Below are 23,740 nucleotides of genomic sequence, written 5' to 3' on the forward strand. Positions count from 1 at the left end.
ACAAATAATAATAATAACAGATGACGCCTGGTGGTGGTGGTGGTGGTGGTGGGGGGGGGCACGGGGAAAGTGAAACTAAAGACACTTTACTAATTCCTCTATTGCCACATCTCCACTACGTGGAACCGGTTCGACTCGGCCCGTCTCCCGATGTTGTGCACCTCATTTCCTTTCCCCTACCTTCGGAAACTTGTATTTGAGGGGGTACGATGTTTGTTGCCCGCACCGGAACCGGAACTGGGCCCGGATGACGGCCTGGTGTTCACTCTGCCGCTACATTCACAAGTGCCGCTAAATAGCATATCAAATACTTGACATTCCTGTAAACGAATCACATGCTGTGGACAAATGTTTTAACATATTGGAGGGATTCCACCCTTTTGAAGAAATGGAAGCTTTGACAGTGTTCCAAGTAAGTGGACCTGGTGTCGTCTTTTTAGACCGTTTCTGCCTCAACGCCATGTTGGCTACATTCTGACCAAAACAATGCAGCGTATGCGTGACGTCATCGTGCATGCGCAACAAAGGCGGAATCGATAAGCAGAATTGTCAAGCGGGCAGGCAAACAATTCCACGGAATCGAGCTACAGGGATCCGGTTCTCAAAAAGAACCGGTTCTCAATTCCCATCTCTAGTAAACAAAGTAATATGTTATTCAAAAAAAAAAAAAAAAAAAAAAGTCATGCATGAAGTAGACCATATACAGGAGGTCCTCGGGTTACGCGGTACTCGACCTACGCTGTTTCAACTTTACGACACCTGAGTCTCGTCCACAGAGGATCCCAATATGGAACAATTTTTGAAAGCTTCAAGGGGAGTGATGGACAGTGTGCGGTGCTACCGGGAGATCTGGGAGGAAAAGAGGAAGATTTCCTTCCAGACGGACATCTCCAAGTACTTCACCAAGGTGGAGAGGCCAGTAGAACCCGTACCTTCAACGTCTACAGAAGATCCTGCACCTGCTACCCCTCCAGATAATCCGGATTCCCCAGCAGCAGCTCTCACAGCCTCCCCTCCTTCTTCTCCAGCCACCTAGTATTAGGTATTTAGGGGGTATTAAAGGGTTAATTCCGACTTACGCGGAAATTTGGGTTACGTCACCAGCGTAGGAACGGAACTCGTTCGTAACCCGAGGACCTCCTGTACATCTACTACCACATATTTTTTCTTCTGTGAATTTTGTTGAGACTCCTGTGGTGGGGTGACATTAGTCCAGTTGACGTGAAAAGTCTCCCGACAGCAGTTATAGTTTCCCTAAGCAGACGAGTGCCCTGCTTCTGTGCTTCTCTGTCCTTGAGCCCGACGACGAAGCGGCGCTACCTGATCCACTTTGTGTCAGCGAGAGCCTCAGCAGCTAAATCACAAAACTTGTAAAAGCCACAGTGAATACACGCCGCTGAATTAGCACAAGTATTGTCTGTCAGGCGAAATCTTTCACGCAGGTATAATGGACACGCTGAAGTTCTGCTCAACATAAAAAATAATGAAGTTTTTCTCTCTTTTTTTTTTTTTTTCTTTTTTTTTTCTAATTCTACTGGGATGAAGAGAACAGAGGGAGAAAAGAGCCCATGGGCACAAGCAACAAAACATGCAACAACAGCCCAATGTAGGCTAGCATCTGTGTGTGTGTGAGAGTGTGTGTATGTGTGTATATGTGTGTACACTTACGATGGTAAACTACAGCTGTGCCTAATGCACATCAAATGAAATGAAACTTTTCTTGGGATTTTTGTTCTTTCAACTCATCTGTCTTTTGTGTCAGGGCCTGATTTTCCTCCAGTCCGTCTTTGCTGTCCTGAACTTGACCTATCAGTATTGTGCATCTCCATAAAAGGCCCCATAAATCATTTCAGGTGTCCGTAATGCGCCTGCAGGTAATTAATTGCTGTGGTCTTTGAGCCAAACTGAGCTGAGTGCACAAGGATGAGACAGGAATAAAGTACGCTGGCTCACTCTTCTGTCTCTCTTTGCTGCCACTCCATTTCACCCCTTCATCTCTCCAGCGTTTTGCTATTTATTTTTCCCAGTTCTTCAATCACAGTGAATGCATCGCTTTAACCCAATAAAACCATTTGTATCATATATGCTGAGACCTTTATCTTGTCAACAAGATCAGTAGGTCAGAAATCACTCCTTATACAGTATGATACTGTTCACTTGTTCTACCATATTTACAATTCTGTGCAGAGGTTTGGGCCAACGACTATATGACTACAAAACATCTGTTAATGATCTTGCAAAACAAAGCAATAAGAGTCATTCATGGGGCAGGATACAGAGATCATTCAAATCCATTATTCTTACAGTAGTCAAAATTGTTAAAACTTAAAGATCTCATAGAATTTCAGATTGCTCAGATACTACTCAAAGCAAAAAACAAATTACTTGCAGGAAATATAATATAAGTGATAACAAGGAGAAGTTTTTGTGTTTCAATTTGTAAAATAAAAGTATGGAACAGATTGAAGGTGGAGCTCAAAGAATGTTCAGACGCCAGCCAATTTAAAAAGAGGTTTAAAGAGATGGTCTATACACGGTATAAAATTGAAGAAGGTGTTTTATTGTAGAATGGTATGAACACATGGGTATTGTTTTTCTTGTTTTTTTGTTTTTTGGTATGTGTGTCAATTTGTTTATTCATTGTTTGATTTTTGTTGTTGTCTTATTGTTTACTTTATTGTGTATTCATTTTGTTGCCTTCAAGGATGTATTTATTTATTTATTCATTTATTTATTTATTTATTTAACTTTTCTGGTTTGTCAATATAGGTGTGTATGTGTATGTGCATGTGAAGATGATAAATGAGGTTAAAGGTGGGGTAGGAGATCTTGGAAAAACAGTTCGAGTTAAGCTACATTTTGAAAATTCACAATTCAAAAGTCCAAACCACTTTCTTCAGACTTTACTTATTAGACTGGCAATTTTGTTCTTATTCTGTTTTCTGTTTCCACCTGGATATGCAAAACCCGCACAAAGGACGAAAAGAAAAATCAGAAATAACCGCATATATACACACACACACACACACACACACAAAAGCACTTGTAAATACCCCTTTATTTGCACCTGTCTTTGTTTTGCTTAATCTCTGTGTCTTATGAATAGAGAGTATGCACATTAGTCACCCCCCCCCCCGGGCCACGCCCCTCTAAATCAGACTGAGTGGCAAAAACCAACCTGCTCAACATGACGGAGTATAGCAGTAAACACAGCCAGACGGGTAAAATGTGAAATATGAAATTAAATTAAGGACAGTTGGACTGGACATGGATCTGTACGAGCTACCAAAGAACAAGTGGTCCACGAACACTGACATGTGGACAGAAATTGCGTATCCTGATATCCAGGGTGTAGGAGATCATCGCTATTTTTACCTGAAACAAATATACAGGGTGGGGAAGCAAAATTTACAATATCTTGAGGCAGGGATTGAAAGACAGTGTATGACCAATTAGTTTATTGAAAGTCATGAGAATTTATTTGCCACAAGAAAATTGACATAATAGAAAATGTTTTTATTCTATGTGTCCTCCTTCTTTCTCATGCCTTCACACACTTCCTGAAACTTGTGCAAGTGTTCCTCAAATATTCGAGTGACAACTTCTCCCATTCTTCTTTAATAGTATCTTCCAGACTTTCTCATAATAGTTTTGCTCATAGTCATTCTCTTCTTTCCATTATAAACAGTCTTTATGGACACTCCAACTATTTTTGAAATTTCCTTTGGTGTGACGAGTGCATTCAGCAAATCACACACTCTTTGACGTTTGCTTTCCTGATTACTCATATGGGCAAAAGTTTCTGAAAAGGTATGGATAATAGTGTTAGGTATGATTATGACATCAATATATGTTTGGTTTCAAAACAAGTGACGTAGTGCCTGCTGAGAAAAAACAACTAAATGTTCATTGTAAAGTTTGCTTCCCCACCCTGTACATGGTTTCATCATCACTGAAAACCAGGGGCTAAAACTAGGCAGAGAACCAGCTGATCCAAAGTGCATTTACAGTAGACCATGTACTGACCCCAGTGAATATGTGCATGATCTACTGGTACTGAGGAGATTTAAGTCTAGTTCACATAACCCTAACCCTTACCCAGGGTGCCACTGGATTCTTGTAAATTATGATATTTTTCCCACCTGTTTTTAAATTACATTATTCTTGTAATCTTATGGCTTTATTGTCAGAATAGGACGACTTTAATCTCATAAACAAACAACATTTTTTGAGTTTTTTTTTTTTTTTATAACTACAACTTTATTCTCATAACATTGTGATTCTTTTTGTATTCGACTTTATTCTCATAAAATTACGGATTTTATGGCAATATTTTACGACTTTATACTCACAGTGACAAGTGTTTTTATTTTCTTACGTGGCCCTAATACACCATCGTAGCTGTATTCTCCAGTTCCCCCATATTTGAAAAACTAGGTTAGCCTCAATTTAAGTTAGTTTACTAATCATGTAGTAGCACAAGGTTCAGAATCACAAAATGAAGACAAAAACCATGAAGATCCAATCATGAAACAAAGAGCTTTACGAAGAAGTAACGTTAGCCAAAACTACGTAATTTAAGGTATGATTTTACCCAAAAATACAGCATAAATTAATGTTACCTGATACAAAACGGGATCCACAAATCCAGGTTTGGTTTCCTGGATTTGTGGATCCATCTACTTCTCTTTTCTTTGTCTTTCGGTGTCCGTAAAACGATAGCTCCGACTGCTTTTCAAATCTGTTCATACAATCAATCGCACAACAGCTCTTCCCCATTTTTTTTTATTAAATATTGTTCTTTTTTTTTTTTTTTTTTTTTTCATGGGCTCAGCTGGCTGACAGGCAGCTGTCTGTACTGATAAGGCAGCAGCCAACACCAACTGTACTCCCAGTCATCATTGCCCATTTTTCTAACACCTTTGCTTGTGTATCCTCTTTTATTTGGACATTTTACCAGGGAGTATCCCACACTACTTTTTTTTTTTTTTTTTTTTTCTACTTGTCTTGTGCAGCATCCTAACAGCAGAATGGTAGTCTGATTCCTTTTGGTGCTGAACAAATTTGCTTTGCCAAGGGTAACTTCATAAATTATATGAAGTGCCCTTGATATTCTACTGTGTTTATTATGAGTTTTGATGAACAACATTTTGATGCCATCAGCATGGAAGTTAAATATTGTTCTTAAGTTTAGATCGTATTGAAGCTAATGCTGCCGCTCATCTCCCTCTTTCTGCCACTCAGTGGACGGAACTGTGGTGACTTCTGCTAGCGGTGATGTCATGTGCATACCCTCTATTCTCTTTTGTGTGTTTGTTTGTTTGTCTTTGTTACCCCTGTCACAATATTTTGTCGAGCACTAAATAAAAAAAAAAAGGATTTCAGTTTTATACGGTTATGCATGCTTCTGGCTGAAATGTAAAGCTTTACCTTTCTGTGTAGAAGGGTACAAAGTGATGAAATATAAGTCGGGTTACCCTTTACTGTCAGGAAAGGTGAGGTTTGAGATGAGAATCATTAAAAACAATTCGCCGGAAGTGATCATAAATGCGCAGAACACAAACGCATGTGCGGTTGCAGTATGGAGGTTAAATTAAAAGGATTTAATTTCATTTAATGGTACTCCTTTTGCAGCCAGGAATAGACCTCGTACTCCTTTCCGCTGTGTATTTCATTAACTCAGCGGGCAGCCTCTGCATTAAAGTGAACAAAAATGCTGATGTGAATGGCTTCATAACTATGCTCACGTTGTGCTCCTATCCCATCACATTTGCCCTTGCAAACGGTGATAAACAAGCACGGTTGGGCTACAGGCTAATTGTGTATCAGGCTAATCAGTAGCACAGGCTAATTACTTGTTGCTAAACATGTAGCTCATATGATTTCAGAAACTGTGTGTGTGTCTGTGTATCTGTGTGTGTGTGTGTGTGTGTGAGCGTTGGTGGTTATGAATGAGCGCGATGCAGGTGTGCAGCTATGCGAACGCTCATATTTGATTAAAAATCTTCTGCCTGATTGCAGCATACCAGAGGGAGACTAAGGTGTTAATTGGCTGTGTGAGCGTGCATGTGTTTATGGGAGTGTGTGAGTGTGTTAAATGTTTGCACATGGAGAATCACAGCACTTAAATAACGCAATCAAAGAGCGCCTGCTGTGGATCAGTCTGCCTCCATGCAACGACACATGTAGAAATATGTCCACGCGTAAATAGATGACTTAAAAACTTCAGTTGTACAATATGTGGACAAAAGTATTGGGACGCAGGATAGGATCTTATCACGGAGAAGCAGCTGGTCCAAAAGGGGAGATGTTCATGAGTAGGGGTGTGATATTGGCAAGAATCTACCCAGCCAGCATGTCCATGTGGGCCCCAGAAGGGTTACAACTGGGCTGCATATAAAGGTCCCATGTGGGTTTGTCCACAGTTTCCATTGTGGCCCCACATGTGTTTGCCCATATCAGAATCAAAGTCAGAATCAGAATCTCTTTATTGTCCTTGTACCAAGTACAACGAAATTGAGGCAAAGCTCTCAGGTTCAGTGCAAGAATTTACAGACAAATATCAGTAAAACAACAACAAATATCAGTAAAAAGCACAGATATTTACATTAAAAAATAAAAAGTATTACAAACTAAGATATTTGTAAAACATAGAATTTAAGTAGTGCAAATAACATGAAAGCTAAATATCGTGGGATAAATAGTGTGAAGAATAAATAATATCAGATATTCAGGTCTCTGATTCTGATTCTGATATGGGCAAACACATGTGGGATCACCATGGAAACTGCGGACAAACCCACTTGGGACCCTTATATGCAGCCCAAATGTAACCCTTCTGGGGCCCATATGGACCTGCTGGCTGGGTAGCGATACGATACTGATCGTAATACTAGGATCACGATACAATATATCACAATATATCACGATACCGTTAAAAAGGCCATTTTTTCGCTTGTTTCTTTTTTTTATTATTATTTCCTTGAAGAATCGAATTACACCAGAAATATGTATAACGACTAAACACATTTTTATTTGATCACAACAGGTTCTAATGCTATATCACAAAATGTTCCTGTGTTCAAACTTAGATTATGTTTTACAAACATTACAGTTTAAGATCCTATTCAAATGTTCATATTCTGTTAGTTCGGAGTTAACATCAGAACATTTATTTAGTTCAATCCCAACAAAGAAACTAACATTATTTAATAAGAGTGTTAAATAATAATTAATAAAAAAGAAAAAAATGAACCTCCACAATATCTGCATTTGAATAAATACCTAAAGATATTGATACAGTACTTTTTAATATCGATACAGTATTGTGAAATGAAATATCGCGATATATTGCAAAAATGATATTTTCTTACAGCCCTATTCATGAGCAACATTTACAGGAGGTATTTTTGATTGTGTTTAGATCATTTCTGGTTGTGAGTCACCAAAAAAACACTAGTGTGCGTGTGTGTATGTGTGTGTGAAACTCTTGCAAAGCTTGTGAGCTGACTGGAGTATAAAAGATTCACCCATTGTTTGTCCTGCAACCACTCGAAAACTGTTTTTAGTTTGTGTCCTCATGTAATCGGATATTTGGATATTTTCATTGTGTCTCCCAGTGGCTTTGAGAAAAGATGATGTCAGACGATGAACCTCATTCCAGTGTCATAGGTCAGTGTTTCCCAACCTTTTTGAGCCACGACACACTGGGGCGCCGATAAGGGAGGGTAAACATGACAAATTCATGGGGCCCAGCATTTGTGGGGGGAGGGGGGGGTCCAGTGGATAGAGGGTAGAAGTTGTGAAAACGATCTGCTGTATGAGAGACATAGAAGTCAGGAATCAGATGTTGAAAGCAAGGTTATTATTGTTAATGAAAACTAACGAAATGACGAAAACTAGAATAGTAAAAAAAATTTCGTTAACTGAAATAAATAAAAACTATAATTAAAAAAAAAAAACTGTAACTAACTGAAACTGTATTGTGTGCTTGTAAAACTAACTAAAACATATTAAAATTATGGAGAAAATTCCTTTCGTTTTCATCTTTGTCAATGTCGGATTGATATGAAATCGGTTTATTTCCCTCGAATAATTTTAGTTGGTGGCACCATATGACATTTAACGGTCTGTCACCTCTTGTCACTTGTCGTTTAGTCGTCTTCTTGTCCCCACTCAACCTGGAAACATGGAGACTAAAGTTGGAAGAAAGCAGCAGAGTCCTGTAGGGGATATATTTGAATACGACGCCGAAGAAGATAAAAGATATGAAAAAACTAAAACTAAACTAAAACTAAGCATTTACAAAATTACGAAAATTAATAAAAATAGGACCAATGGCCCTGTAGCTTACCGGCCAAATTATAAGCTTTGGGAAATGTATCCAGATGCCATTTATTATCACCCAGTTCTGTGTATTTATTATATTACAGAAATAGCCCATGTTTTGGTCATATTCCAATCAGATCTGTAAAAAATTGTAATTCCAACCTGATATCATTGATACTGATTTATTAGATCAATCCACTTCCTATCTCTTATAATGGGAAAATTTTTCAAAGTCACACCAAATCCACAGTCAGATCTGGATTGAAATAATTTCAACACATTGTGTTGACATCATCATACAGAAGCTGTATACCACGTTTGAAGTCAATTAGAACTGTAGTTTTGGAGAAGACGACGATTGAAATGTTTTCCACATAAGAGCCCATGTTAAATTTTCCATAAATTCCCGGATCCAGAAGAAGATCCTGATCAGCATGTGGACATTATGTTTTGGTCATCTCCCCATCAGGACTGGACTGTAGAAATTTCCACTGGATATCATTTATATTTACTGAGTTATTGCATCGATCCACTTCCTATCTGTTATGTTTATGCATTTGGCAGACGCTTTTTTCCAAAGTGACTTACAGGGGAAAACCAATCAAATCACTCAATCAATCAAATTTTATTTATATAGCGCCAGATCACAACAAAAAAGTTATCTCATGACACTTTATATATAGAGTTGGTCAAAACCAGACTCTAAGCCAATTTACAGAAACCCAACAGAATCCTATAATTATAATTATAATGGGGAAATTTTTCAAAGCTGCACCAAATCCAGAATCAGATCCAGATCCAAATAATTTCCCTAACTTTTATTGATATCATCATAAAGAAGCTGTATACCAAGTTTGAAGTCAATCGGAATTGTAGTTTCGGAGAAGAAGACGATTGAAATTTTTGTAACAGACGATGACAGACGCCGCATGACGACAATAGCTTACGGCCTGTCGGCTGGTAAGCTAAAAACTAGCAAACCTGCTCTAGAAACTAATTAAAACTAACTGAATTCGATAAAAAAAAAGTCCAAACTAAATAAAACTAAACTATAGTAAAAAATCCAAAATTATTATAACCTTAGTTGAAAGCATGTTAAGTTTCAGTTTCGGTTTCAAGCTCGCGCAACGTGACGTTATGTATGCCCCCCCTCCCCCTCATGCACACTCCGACAGATCGATACAGATCCTGAATTTTATGAAATGGCCCACAACGTTTAGCTTTCATGGGACCCACAATTGGTAGCGGTGCCCCTGACGACACATATTCACCTCCGCCAAGGAGGTTATGTTTTTGCCAGGGTTTGTTTGTCTGTCTGTTTGTTTGTCTGTCCGTTAGTGTGCAACATAACTCAAAAAGTTATGGACAGATTTTGATGAAATTTTCAGGGTTTGTTGGAAATGGGATAAGGAAGAAATCCTGGATTCTGGATCACTTTGAAATTTTCGTTAACATTGTGGTAAATGGGGCCAAAATTTTCGTTTCCCAATATCTCGCTTAATTATTGACCAAAACTCATGAAATTTAACTCAGGAATTGACAATGGGGTCCTCTATCACATTTCAAAGGCTGATCCGGATCTGATCCAGAAGGCGGATTTTATCTCAGTTTATATAAAAAATGGGGGTGCCCTTACTTTTTGGCCTACTGTGCCTTTAATTTGGATAAAAAATTCAGGAAATGTTGATACTGGCACAAGGAACAAATGATTAAATTTTGGTGGTGATCGGGGGTGGGGGGGCCCACGGGGGGGCCCACTGATCAGCCTTGGCGGAGGTCTGCGCTCTCCGAGTGCTTCTAGTTTACATTAGAAAAATCACAAGGCACACCACCAAACAAAAATGTCCCAAAAAGTAGATTCATTGAAATATAACACAAATCTAGTCTCAATTTACTTCCTCAGTGTGAAAGCTGGGCCTTTAGTCGAACACAAAGCTGATATTCTTGCAGGATTTGAAGAGAGACACACATGTAGACCTTCCTCAACAGCTCTGAGTCTCTCTCTTTTTTTGTCTTTATTGCAGTCATGTTTGAAAAGCCCACCTCACGAGCACATCGGGGGTGCGTGGGCGACAAAAGAAAGCTGAGAGGGGTGAGTCAGCGACCCCCTGGATGGACCCCCCAGCTGACGGATTGAAGTCTGTCCCATGCCTCAACCCAAACTGTGGGTCCCGCGGGTAACCTGCTGATCTGCGCATTACTAGTGGGGGATGGGAATGGGGGGGGGGCTTTATCAAGAGAATGCACCACATCGAGGCCGGTTCATTGGTGCGTGCAGTTGTACGCATCTGTATCACGCCACTTGTTTACAGTACCGATCAGGTGAAATTGGATAATCTCCGGCACACCTGATGATTTCTCACGGCAAACTGATGTGGTTTGGAAACACAGTCATAGGTAACAAATGCAGTTCACCTCTGTTTAGTCTTGTCCACCTTTGCGTTTTTACATATTTGTTTTATTTTACAGTTGTCCCTCACCTTTCGCGGCCTCGCTGTTTTGCGGATTTTTTTTAGTGCAATTTTGCATGCTTTTTTTTTTTTTTTTTTTACAGCGTATGAACGCACATTAAGTTCTGCATCCTGATTGGCTAAGGGAGAACCCACGCATTGTGTTCTGCATCCTGATTGGCTAAGGGAGAACCTGCGCATTGTGTTCTGCATCCTGATTGGCTAAGGGAGAACCTGTGCATTGTGTTCTGCGTCCTGATTGGCTATGGGAGAACCCGCGCATTGTGTTCTGCATCCTGATTGGCTAAGGGAGAACCCGCGCATTGTGTTCTGCATCCTGATTGGCTATGGGAGAACCTGCGCATTGTGTTCTGCATCCTGATTGGCTAAGGGAGAACCTGTGCATTGTGTTCTGCGTCCTGATTGGCTATGGGAGAACCCGCGCATTGTGTTCTGCATCCTGATTGGCTAAGGGAGAACCCACACATCGTGTTCTGCATCCTGACTGGCTAAGGGAGAACCCGTGCATTGTGTTCTGTGTCCTGATTGGCTATGGGAGAACCTGCGCATTGTGTTCTGCGTCCTGATTGGCTATGGGAGAACCCGCGCATTGTGTTCTGCATCCTGATTGGCTAAGGGAGAACCCGCGCATTGTGTTCTGCATCCTGATTGGCTATGGGAGAACCTGCGCATTGTGTTCTGCATCCTGATTGGCTAAGGGAGAACCTGTGCATTGTGTTCTGCGTCCTGATTGGCTATGGGAGAACACGCGCATTGTGTTCTGCATCCTGATTGGCTAAGGGAGAACCCGCGCATCGTGTTCTGCATCCTGACTGGCTAAGGGAGAACCCGTGCATTGTGTTCTGTGTCCTGATTGGCTATGGGAGAACCTGCGCATTGTGTTCTGCATCCTGATTGGCTAAGGGAGAACCTGTGCATTGTGTTCTGCGTCCTGATTGGCTATGGGAGAACCCGCGCATTGTGTTCTGCATCCTGATTGGCTAAGGAACTGCAGACCATTGTCAATCAGTCTCCTTCGTGCCGTGTCTCCTGTACAGTACAGAATGCGTTCGGCTCACCGAATTTACATAAATGTTCGATCGCTACCCATAACTATGTTCTTCACTCAGAAAAAGACACCTGCACCGAGGCCTTCAGTGGGAAAACACGCTACAGCGGAGCGGCACCAGGACGAAGAGGAACTGTGAAATACGCTTGAGTCACTATTAATAATTTCTTATGTGTCCAACCTCGTAGGCTGATCATTAAAATTAAATTTGTTATTTCTAAAAGTTATCATATTCATTTATAGCACAGGTGTCAAACATGCGACCCAGGGGCCAAATCCGGCCCACTAAAGGGTTCAATCTGGCCCCTGGGATGAATTTGTAAAATGCAAAAATTACACTGAAGATATTAATAATCAAGGATGTTAACCCTTTCATGCAGATGGACAGCTATCCTCCAGCTGTTCTCTTGTATATTCATGGGTTTTATTGTTTTAGTTCCATATCAGCCAACACAGTGGACACTTATGCATCATCCCATACAGTGCATTTCATACCATTGCTGTAACTATGCTGTTCTTGATAAACCTGATCTGCAGTGACATGTTTTAGTGTAAATCAACAAACAAAACAGTTGTTTTTTTTTTGCATATTATCTCCATGAAATGAATAACAACTAGTATTAGAGTACAGGAGGTCCTCGGGTTACGAACTAGTTCCGTTCCTACGCTGGTGACATAACCCGAATTTCCACATAAATCGGAATTAACCCTTTAATACCCCCTAAATCTCTAAATAACTAAAAGCACTCGGAGAGCGCAGACCTCCGCCAAGGCTGATCAGTGGGCCCCCCCACCCCCGATCACCCCCAAAAGTTAATCATTTCTTCCTTATCCCATTTCCAACAAACTCTGAAAATTTCATCAAAATCTGTCCATAACTTTTTGAGTTATGTTGCACACTAACGGACAGACAAACAAACAGACAGACAAACAAACCCTGGCAAAAACATAACCTCCTTGGCAGAGGTAAATATCCAAATACACATATTAGGCTTTACCGATGTTCGTTGGCGTCTCACCTTTCTCCGACCTTTTGATGATATCCAGCTTCGTTTCCATCGTAATGGCTTTCCTCTTGGCTGGACCAGCATCGCTAGAAGATCTTGCTTTCTTTTTTGGGGCCATGATGTGAAAAAGGAGGGTTAAAAAAGGCGAGGATACCGAGAAAATTACGGAGCACAAACACAGACACTCTACACCACAGGTGTCAAACATGCAGCCCGGGGGCCAAAACCGGCCTGCCAAAGGGTCCAGTCTGGCCCGTGGGATGAATTTGCAAAGCGCAAAAAATTTCACTTAAGATATTAACAATCAAGGATGTCAAAGTCGTTTTAGTTCAGGTTCCACATACAGACCAATGTGATCTCAACTAAAATAGTAGCATAATAACCTATAAATACTGACTCCAAATACTCTTAGTTTAATATGAAAACATAGTATTACAGTACATCTATAAATAAGTAATGACAACTCCAAATTTTTCTCTTTGTTTTAGTGTAAAAACTTACAGTGAATGATGAAAATATTAACATTTACAAACAATTCTTTAACAATAAAATGTGAAAAACCTGAAATTTTGAAAGTGAAATTTTAACATTATTCTTCCTGTTATTAAATATTTTGTACCTTTGTAGATCCGATCCATAATATGCATGTATAAATGGTAAGTTGAGGTGTAATATTGTTAAAATTGCACATATTTTTCTCAAGAAATTTCTGTTTTTTTCAGATTAGTCACATCATTTTTGTTTGGATAGTTTGCAAATGTACATATTTTTATAATTTAATTTTGATTGCACTTAAACAAAGGGAAAAATTTGGAGTCGTCATTATTTACAGGTTATTATGCTATTATTTTACTGGTCCGGCCCACTGGAGATCAATTTGGGCTTAATGTGGCCCCTCAACTAAAATGAGTTTGACACCCCTGCTCTACACTATGGGGCTGGAGACAAACTGGCGGACGAGACTCAGGCGTCGTAAAGTCGAAATAGCGTAGGTCGAGTACCGCATAACCCGAGGACCTCCTGTATGTTAAAATGTGGGAAAACATCTGATTAGCAGCATTAAAAATGTTTTTATTGCATACTTTTCCATATCACTTTCTGATATTAGGTTAGAAATAGTGTCAGAACACACATTTTTAAGTATAATTATTGACAATAAATTAAGCTGGAAATCACACATCTGATTCATCCAAACAAAAGTATCCAAAAGCATTTCCATCTTTAACAAAGCTAAACACGTCCTGGATTATAAGGCACTCTATATATTGTATTGTTGTCTGGTCCTGCCATACTTAACCTACTGCATAGAATTATGGGGCAATAACTATAAAACTACTCTACACCCTCTCTTCATATTACAAAAATGTGCAGTCAGAGTCTTACATAAACTCATTTATCATTCCTGCAGTCAAAACTATTAAAACTCAATGATTTGGTAAATTTTTACACAGCTCAACTTCTATATAAAGCCAATAAAAATCAACTACCAGCCAACATACAAAAACTATTTACTCATAGAGAGGGGGGGCTATAACCTGAGGAGATGTGGGAATGTCAAAGTCCCAGCAGTCAGGACGTCCAGGAAAAGTTTGTGTGTATCAGTGTGTGGGGTCAAGCTTTGGAATGGGTTGGGGGTAGACCTCAAGCAGTTTCCAAATATTCAAAAATTCAAGAAAATGTACAAAGAAATGTTATTTTCACAATATCTGGCTCAAGGAAGGGTGTGATCATTATTTGGATTGTCAGGTTGTTCTATTGTATGGTGTGTGTTTAACCCTTTCATGCATAAGTCACTATAGTGGACGGTTATTCTCCAGCTGTTCTCTTGTATATTAATGGGTTTTGTTGTTTTAGTTTCATATCAGCCAACACAGTGGACACTTACATACCCTGACATTCATACCATTACTGTAACTTTGCTGTTCTTGATAAACCTGATCTGCAGTTACATGTTTTAGTGTAAATCAATTGTTATTTGTAAGACAAAAAGTTTTTTTTGTATATTATCTCCATGAAGTGAGTAATTACTAGCATTAGAATATGTTAAAATGTGAGAAGACATCAGATTAGCAGCATTAAAAATATTTTTATTTCATTGTTTTCATATTACGTGTAAGTTGTAATGCATATGTATAAATGATAAACTGATATTGTTAAAAATTGCACTTATTTTTCTTAAGAATTTTCAGGTTGTTCATATTTGCTCATGTTATGTTCAAGTACAGTTTGTAGAGATAAACATTTTCATTATGGAATTTTACTTTTTTTACTCAACAACATAGAGAAAACTTTGGAGATGACATTATTTCTAAGTTCTTATCCTAACTATTTATTTTATTTTACTGATCCGGCCCACTTCATATCATATTAGGCTGTATGTGGCCCCTGACCTAAAATGAGTTTGACACCCCTGCCCTAGACTGATGAAAAAAAACAAATCAGATCAAGTAAAATCAGATAAAAACAAACTCAGTGTTTTAGACGACAATGTAAACAAAATTAATTTTATTCCATTAAAGATGAAATAAAAACATGTGTTGTGATCAAAAAACACCAACGATTATGGCGTTCATCATCAGTTTGTAGCCCAGCCTCCTGTTAGCAATGAAACCTAGTGCAATGTATCTAATAGCTAATATGTGCTTAATACTAAGGTCTTAATTAAGATTTGTAATTTTTACATTTAGCCCAGTTAAACTACACGTGTCACACATCCAGCCAGTAGGAGGAACTTTGCAAAATACAAAACTTACACTTAGTATATTGCCAATCAAGGACAATAAAATCATTTTAGTTCAGGTTCCACATTCAGCCCAATTCAATCTCAAATGGATTAGACCAATAAAACTATCAAAATAACCTATAAATAATGGCAACTCTTTCAGTCTTCTATTTGTTTTAGTGTCAAAAAAGCTAAATTGCATGAAAATGTTTACATTCATCAGCTATTCTTTCACAAAAAAGTGAATAACCTGAACAAGTATGAACAATGTGAAATGTTTTAAGAGACTTAAGTGTAATTTTACCAATATTCTGCCTGTTTCTAAATGTTGTGTGTGTTTGTAGATCTACTGTGATCTGTAAGTCGTCATGCATGTGTGTAAATGAGAAACAAACCGGTCACCAATCTCCTTAAGATGCTGTGATATGTTATTGTTGACGCTGTGAAGCATACAGTCCAGTTTGTCATCATTCACACTATTTTTTATTTATTTTTTTTTTTACAGGCATAAGTGGGTCAAAAATCTGTCAAATCACACTTAAAATGTTTCTTTTACATGTGCTTAAGAAGGAGTAACATGTAAATTTAGCAAATTTTTTTGATGAAAAACAATTAACAGAATATCAAATGGTCATTTAACCCTTTCATGCATAGTGGTCACTACAGTGGACAGTTACTCTACAGCTGTTCTCTTGTATATTCATGGGTTTTGTTGTTTTAGTTCCATATCAACCAACACAGTGGACACTTATGCATCATCTCATAATCTGCAATTCATACCATTATTTTAACTTTGCTGTTCTTGGTTGGTTCTTGAGTGGAAATCAATTGTTAATATTTATTTTTTGCAAATTATTTCCATGAAGTGAGTAATAACTAGTATTAGAATATGTTAAAATGTGAGAAAACATCAGATTAGCTGCATTAAACATGGTTTCATTTCACTGTTTTCATATCACTTTATGATATTGGGTTTTAAATACATGTTTCTTTGCTTCAAGAATAAAATTCATGGTGTAGCTGAGTGGACATTTTTGTAACTCCATAAAAAACAAGTTGATTAAAAAAAAAAAAAAATCAATCACATTGTTTGTTTTTTTTTCATACCTAAAAGAGGAATTAAAACACTCAGGGAAAAATAAAAAAAATCTTGATTAAGGTTCTCATAATTCATGCATGAAAGAGTTAAAAGACAATTATGTTGAATATGTATAGAAAACCACAGGTTATGTAATGTTTTTTTTTTTTGTTGTTTTTTTGTTTTTTGTTTTTGTTTTTTTTTTTTGCATTTATAACTTTTATTGAAAGAAACATCCTTATTGTAACAATACCTTTTTTCTTAAACAATACAAATAAACTCAAGACTGCTCCCTGAGACAATAGTTTTCCAAATAAAAATAGGAAATACACAATTATGTAACAATTATGACAATAAAGTAACTTTTTTTAGAACAACAAACAAATTTTGGTAACAAAGATTAACATTTTAACAATATTGGTGGCTGCAATAAGCCTGTTTCTATTGTACATCTCAGAATATTAAACTGCAAACTGTACAAAAACAGAAACATTGCATTGTCAAATCCTTGTCCATTCTCCAAACTTAAACTCATCATTCACACTAGTGCAGTGGTTCTTAACCTGGGTTCGATCGAACCCTAGGGGTTCGGTGAGTCAGTCTCGGGGGTTCGGCGGAGGTCAAGATACACACTCAACTCATTAGTCGGGTGTGTGTGTCGGGCTAGGTCCGTGTATGTAAACAAACGGCTTCGGAGACTCTTTCTCTGATTGACATCCAATATACGTGGTGTATTGTTGTTGCTTATACACTACAACACATCCGGAAGTGTTTATAATCTCTTCCACTCGTCTGACGATGAATTATTTGAGTATTTTCCACATCGTTGTTATGACTTTTGCTACTTCCTGTTAACCACAGAGGCAGCCATGTGTAGCGTTTGTTTACATTTTTCGGTCACCGCACTGGTCAGTTACAATCATGTGATGACCGACGCACTGTCGCGGATGGAGAAATCGTATTACGCTAAAGCCGTCAGTCACACTGATTTGCAGTAAATATTCATTATTATTGTAGCCTGATGGAAATTAGGTGATGGATGTGTGTTAAAATGTTAAAAATGATAAATAGCATAAATACAATAAGTTCATTATTGGAATACATAAGGTTAAAATTAAAACCATTTCAGTGCGGCCATGTGTAGTGTTTGTTTACATTTTTCGGTCACCGCACTGGTCAGTTACAATCATGTGACAACCGACGCACCGTCGCGGACAGAGAAATCGTATTACACTAAAGCCGAGCTAGTGCCGTAATAAAACAACGATCACAAAAATACTGAAGGAGTAACAAGAACTTTTTTTTGATACACTACATGCAATTATCTTTTTTTATGTCAAAATTGCGTGGTTCGGAAAGTTCGGAGCGAGACGAAACGAAAACCGGGTTGACCTGACAGCCTACACATACATATACACAACAGCAGAAGTCACACTGATTTGCAGTAAATATTCATTATTATTGTAGCCTGATGGAAATTAGGTGATGGGTGTGTGTTAAAATGTTAAAAATGATAAATAGCATAAATACAATAAGTTCATTATTGGAATACATAAGGTTAAAATTAAAACCATTTCAGTGTGGTAGTATTAAAAAAGGTCATGTCTTTGTGAAAAGGTATGGAATTTGTTGTGAGTTCATGCACTGTATTGGTTTTGTTCTTTGAGCTCAGTGATGTTAATGCACGGTTCATTTTGTGCACCAGTAAAACATATACCTGTGTCTTGAATTTGAAAAAAATCATATTGTATTTTTTAATAAAGAAGGGTTCGGTGAATGTGCATATGAAACTGGTGGGGTTCAGTACCTCCAACAAGATTAAGAACCACTGCACTAGTGATATTAGCCGTCATTACCTCCATGACTTTACAACCACTGGGTCTAGTTCAGCTGCGTCATTGCCGTCCTGGCAGGGCAGCGATTTCTCGATGGTGGTCTTCTTAGCCTGTTTCAAGAGCATTTTGCTGATCGAATTGCCCCAAAAGTGCTCTAGAGACATTACACTGAGTCAATGCTCCATATTAACTCAGTGAGATTGTTAAAAATGAATGATTAACATCAAAAAATAAACAGATGTGCCAGAGCTCCAGCAGAACACCATAAGTCAACTAAAATCAAATCAAATGTATTTATATAGCACCAAATCATAACAAAACTTATCTCATGACACTTTACATATAGAGTTGGTCAAAACCAGACTCTGAGCCAGTTTACAGAAACCCAACAGAATCCTCCGGGAGCAAACACTAGTGACTGGTGACAGTGGAAGGAAAAACTTCCCTTTAACAGACAGAAACCCGGAGCAGACCCAGACTCCTGGAGGATGGACGTCTGACAGGACCAGTTGGGGTTAAAGAGAGGGAGTAAAGGAGGAGAAAAAGAGAGAGCGATAGAGATAGAGAGAGATTGGGGGAGAGGGGGGAAGGGGGGGAAGTAGGGGGAGACACATGCAGTTGATGTACAGATAACTGAACTAGAACATCTATGGAACTATATAATAAACACTATCATAACTATATGGATAAGTGAGTGATGACGATGAAGGCAGGAGAGAGGCAGGAGCACAGCAGCAGGTCCAGAGATGATCCAGGGAAAACCTGTGCGGTGATCAAGCACAGAGACTCCAGGGAAAATGAGCTTGACACCCCTGTAATAGACTTAGATCCTACCATCATCCTCTACATGTGCTTCATCTCTCAATACTTCACATTAATTGCTTTATAGACATTAGTCGCTTTTCCATTGACCCTAAAATTGCGCAAATATAACTTGCGCATAAAAATTTACCTAATGGAAAAACGATAATTTCGCCAAAAGTCAATTTTTCGATGAAAAGTTTTTGCGCTGGCAAGAGGTGGTTTTTCAGGCGTAGCGCAAATGGTATATCATGCAAAACTGCAATGGAAAGACCTTTTTTCGCAACTTGAGTCAAGTGAATTAAAAACTGGATGTTGATGGATTTTACAACAAGCGAAGAAGAAGAAGTGTGTGGACACACCAGGAAACCCAATCATTTTTTAATTTAGTACAGGATAGAGGGGTAATATATGATAATAATAAATATATCTGTAAATCAACACCATATTTACGTTTGTCGCCATGTTTATGGAATGACTTCTTGTGTCATCTCGCGATAATAAATATACAATTCATCACATTTGTGATTTCATGGAAAAGCTGACATTAACCCTTTCATGCATACTGGTCACTACAGTGGACAGCTATTCTATAGCTGTTCTCTTGTATATTCATGGATTTTGTAGTTCTTTTCGTTGTTGTTGTTGTTGTTTTTTTCACATATCTTTTTTAAAGTTTTAAGACACTACATATCTTTTCTGACATGAATTGGTAACATTATGTAGATCTCTCCTGAGCATAAACCCCCAGAATCACAAGCCCTCCCCATAGTTTTCACACAATTTATCACTAAATTCATGTTTCTGTGCATCAAAAATTAAACATGTGGTGTCCAGCTGAGTGGACATTTTTGAAACTTAATGAAAAATAGGTTCATAAGATTTTTTTTTTCATTATTATTTTTTTATGTATTTTTGATTTTTTTAAAAAATTATTATTATTATTATTATTATTATTATTATTATTATTATTATTATCATTATTATTTTATTTATTTTTCAGAAGAAATTTTTTCAATCGCATTGTTTTTTTCATGCCTAAAGAGGAATAAAAACTCTCAGGAAAAATTTTTGATTAAGGTTGTCATAATTTGTGCATGAAAGGGTTAAGTACTTCTGTTTTTTCGACATTTCGTAAAAATAGGTAAAGTTTTGCGCAGATGTCCAACAGAAAAGCAACTACTGATTCTCTGAACTTAATATCTTCCATTTGTTTTTCTTCTTTTGTTAATCGGCCCAAAAGTTCAATCCATCCAATAGATCAGGGATGTCAAACTCATTTTAGTTCAGGGGCCACATTCAACCGAATATGATCTAAAGTGGGCCGGACCAGTTAAATAATATAAATAATAGGAGAAGAACACAATGTCAACTCCAAAGTTTCCTGCGCTTTTGAGTGAAAAAAGTTAAATTCCGTATTAAAAATGTTTACATCTACGAATTGTACTCGAACATATCATGAACAAATATAAACCTAAACATTCTTAAGAAAAATTAGTGCAATGTTAACAATATTAGGCCTTAGTTTATCATTTATACATGTGAATCACAACTTAGAGATCACAGTGCATTTACAAATACAAACAACATTAAAATCAGGGAGAATATTATTAAAATTCCACATACATCTCTTTAAAGATTTTAGGTTATTCACTTTTTTTTTTTTTTTTGAATAAAAGTCTAGTCTGTAAATGTAAATATTCTTTTGTAATGTAACTTTTTTTACACTAAAACAAAGACAAAAATTTTCAGTTTTCATAATTTATAGGTAATTATGATAGTATTTTACTGGTCTGATCATTTTTAGATTGAATTGACCTAAAATGATTTTAACATCCTTGATTGTTAATATCTTCAGTGTAAGAAAAATAAGTGAAATTTTAAGAATATACACAGTAGTTTATCATTTATATATGTGCATTACAGCTTATAGATCACAGTGGATCTACAAATATACAAAACATTTAATAACAGGCAGAATGTTGGTAAAATTTCACATACTTCTCTTAAGACATTTCAGGTTGTTCACTTTTTTGGTAAAAGGTTAGTCTGTAAATGTAAATATTTGTGTAATTTTACCTTTTTTACACTAAAACAAAGAGAAAAAAGTGTGGTTTTCTTTATTTATAGGTTCTTATGATAGTATTTCACTGGTCTGACCCACTTAGAGATCACAGTACATTTACAAATACAAACAACATTAAAATCAGGGAGAATATTATTAAAATTCCATATACATCTCTTTAAAGATTTTAGGTTATTCACTTTTTTTTTTTTTTTGAATAAAAGTCTAGTCTGTAAATGTAAATATTCTTTTGTAATGTAACTTTTTTACACTAAAACAAAGACAAAAATTTTCAGTTTTCATAATTTATAGGTAATTATGATAGTATTTTACTGGTCTGATCATTTTTAGATTGAATTGACCTAAAATGATTTTAACATCCTTGATTGTTAATATCTTCATTGTAAGAAAAATAAGTGAAATTTTAAGAATATACGCAGTAGTTTATCATTTATATATGTGCATTACAGCTTATAGATCACAGTGGATCTACAAATATACAAAACATTTAATAACAGGCAGAATGTTGGTAAAATTTCACATACTTCTCTTAAGACATTTCAGGTTGTTCACTTTTTTGGTAAAAGGTTAGTCTGTAAATGTAAATATTTGTGTAATTTTTACCTTTTTTACACTAAAACAAAGAGAAAAAAGTGTGGTTTTCTTTATTTATAGGTTCTTATGATAGTATTTCACTGGTCTGACCCACTTAGAGATCACAGTACATTTACAAATACAAACAACATTAAAATCAGGGAGAATATTATTAAAATTCCACATACATCTCTTAAAAGATTTTAGGTTATTCACTTTTTTTTTTTTTTTTTTTTGAATAAAAGTCTAGTCTGTAAATGTAAATATTCTTTTGTAATGTAACTTTTTTTACACTAAAACAAAGACAAAAATTTTCAGTTTTCATAATTTATAGGTAATTATGATAGTATTTTACTGGTCTGATCATTTTTAGATTGAATTGACCTAAAATGATTTTAACATCCTTGATTGTTAATATCTTCAGTGTAAGAAAAATAAGTGAAATTTTAAGAATATACACAGTAGTTTATCATTTATATATGTGCATTACAGCTTATAGATCACAGTGGATCTACAAATATACAAAACATTTAATAACAGGCAGAATGTTGGTAAAATTTCACATACTTCTCTTAAGACATTTCAGGTTGTTCACTTTTTTGGTAAAAGGTTAGTCTGTAAATGTAAATATTTGTGTAATTTTTACCTTTTTTACACTAAAACAAAGAGAAAAAAGTGTGGTTTTCTTTATTTATAGGTTCTTATGATAGTATTTCACTGGTCTGACCCACTTAGAGATCACAGTACATTTACAAATACAAACAACATTAAAATCAGGGAGAATATTATTAAAATTCCATATACATCTCTTTAAAGATTTTAGGTTATTCACTTTTTTTTTTTTTTTGAATAAAAGTCTAGTCTGTAAATGTAAATATTCTTTTGTAATGTAACTTTTTTTACACTAAAACAAAGACAAAAATTTTCAGTTTTCATAATTTATAGGTAATTATGATAGTATTTTACTGGTCTGATCATTTTTAGATTGAATTGACCTAAAATGATTTTAACATCCTTGATTGTTAATATCTTCATTGTAAGAAAAATAAGTGAAATTTTAAGAATATACACAGTAGTTTATCATTTATATATGTGCATTACAGCTTATAGATCACAGTGGATCTACAAATATACAAAACATTTAATAACAGGCAGAATGTTGGTAAAATTTCACATACTTCTCTTAAGACATTTCAGGTTGTTCACTTTTTTGGTAAAAGGTTAGTCTGTAAATGTAAATATTTGTGTAATTTTTACCTTTTTTACACTAAAACAAAGAGAAAAAAGTGTGGTTTTCTTTATTTATAGGTTCTTATGATAGTATTTCACTGGTCTGACCCACTTTAGATTGAATTGACCTAAAATGATTTTAACATCCTTGATTGTTCATATCTTCAGTGTAATTTTTACTTTCACAAATTCATCCCAGGGGCCAGATTGGACCCTTTGGCGGGCTGAATTTGGCCCCCGGGCCACATGTTTGACACCTGTGCAATAGATGTTCTCGCACCTCTTTTGGTCAAACCAAAGTCTGGCAGTCTGGCCTGAGGGATCGTTTCACACTTATAAATTTCTTTCGGATCTGACGGAAAAGTTTGGAAGTCTGGACCAAAGAAAGGAGGTGTGAAAGTGCCTTTGGTCTTCTGACGGACATATGGATGGGGATGTTTGTCTCCATAGTGTATAGACGGTTTGAGACAGATTTGACAGATCTGTGTGTGTGTGTGTGTGAGTATATTGTCTGTGTGCTTGACATGGTGTGACCACAGGTGAGATAATAGTGGCAGATGA

The 23,740-nt window shown here is 36.7% G+C and overlaps 1 long non-coding RNA gene across 1 annotated transcript; it reads right to left on the reverse strand.

Annotated features, from left to right (window-relative positions):
• Positions 1 to 831: 831 nt before the first annotated feature.
• Positions 832 to 22,689, reverse strand: LOC115424546 (uncharacterized). Its single transcript, XR_003936095.1, has 3 exons — positions 22,677 to 22,689; positions 4,718 to 4,722; positions 832 to 962 (listed from the first exon to the last, which is right to left on the reverse strand). It is a non-coding gene; the product is annotated as an uncharacterized LOC115424546 (long non-coding RNA).
• Between the last annotated feature and the right edge of the window lie 1,051 nt (positions 22,690 to 23,740).

The sequence above is a fragment of the Sphaeramia orbicularis genome, chromosome 8 (assembly GCF_902148855.1).
Source record: "Sphaeramia orbicularis chromosome 8, fSphaOr1.1, whole genome shotgun sequence".
Taxonomy (NCBI): domain Eukaryota; kingdom Metazoa; phylum Chordata; class Actinopteri; order Kurtiformes; family Apogonidae; genus Sphaeramia; species Sphaeramia orbicularis.